Below are 429 nucleotides of genomic sequence, written 5' to 3'. Positions count from 1 at the left end.
TAGCCCTGGCTGTCCTGGAACTCACTCTGTAGACCAGGCTGGCCTCGAACTCAGAAATCTGCCTGCCTCTGCCTCCCAAGTGCTGGGATTAAAGGCATGTGCCACCACAGCCTGGCCTGTTTTTGTTTTTTTCAAGACAGGGTTTCTCCGTATAGCCCTGGTTGTTCTGGGACTCACTCTGTAGACAAGGCTGGCCTCGAACTCAGAAATCCTCCTGCCTCTGCCTTCCTAGTGCTGGGATTGAAGGTGTGTCCCACCTCTACCGAGCTGCTACATAATTAAAAAAAAATGTTGAAAATTTAAACCCAAAGAACTGCACAAAGTTGGGCATAATACAAAGGAAATTTGTAGAACCTACACTGTGGTTGTGAATGTCTGAGCATTACACAGAAGATTCTTGACTGCATCTGATCAACTGATGAGGTACTC

The sequence above is a fragment of the Grammomys surdaster genome, unplaced genomic scaffold (assembly GCF_004785775.1).
Source record: "Grammomys surdaster isolate TR1022 unplaced genomic scaffold, NIH_TR_1.0 125974, whole genome shotgun sequence".
NCBI classification, from domain to species: Eukaryota; Metazoa; Chordata; class Mammalia; order Rodentia; family Muridae; genus Grammomys; species Grammomys surdaster.
Note: the sequence above shows the minus strand (reverse complement) of the source record.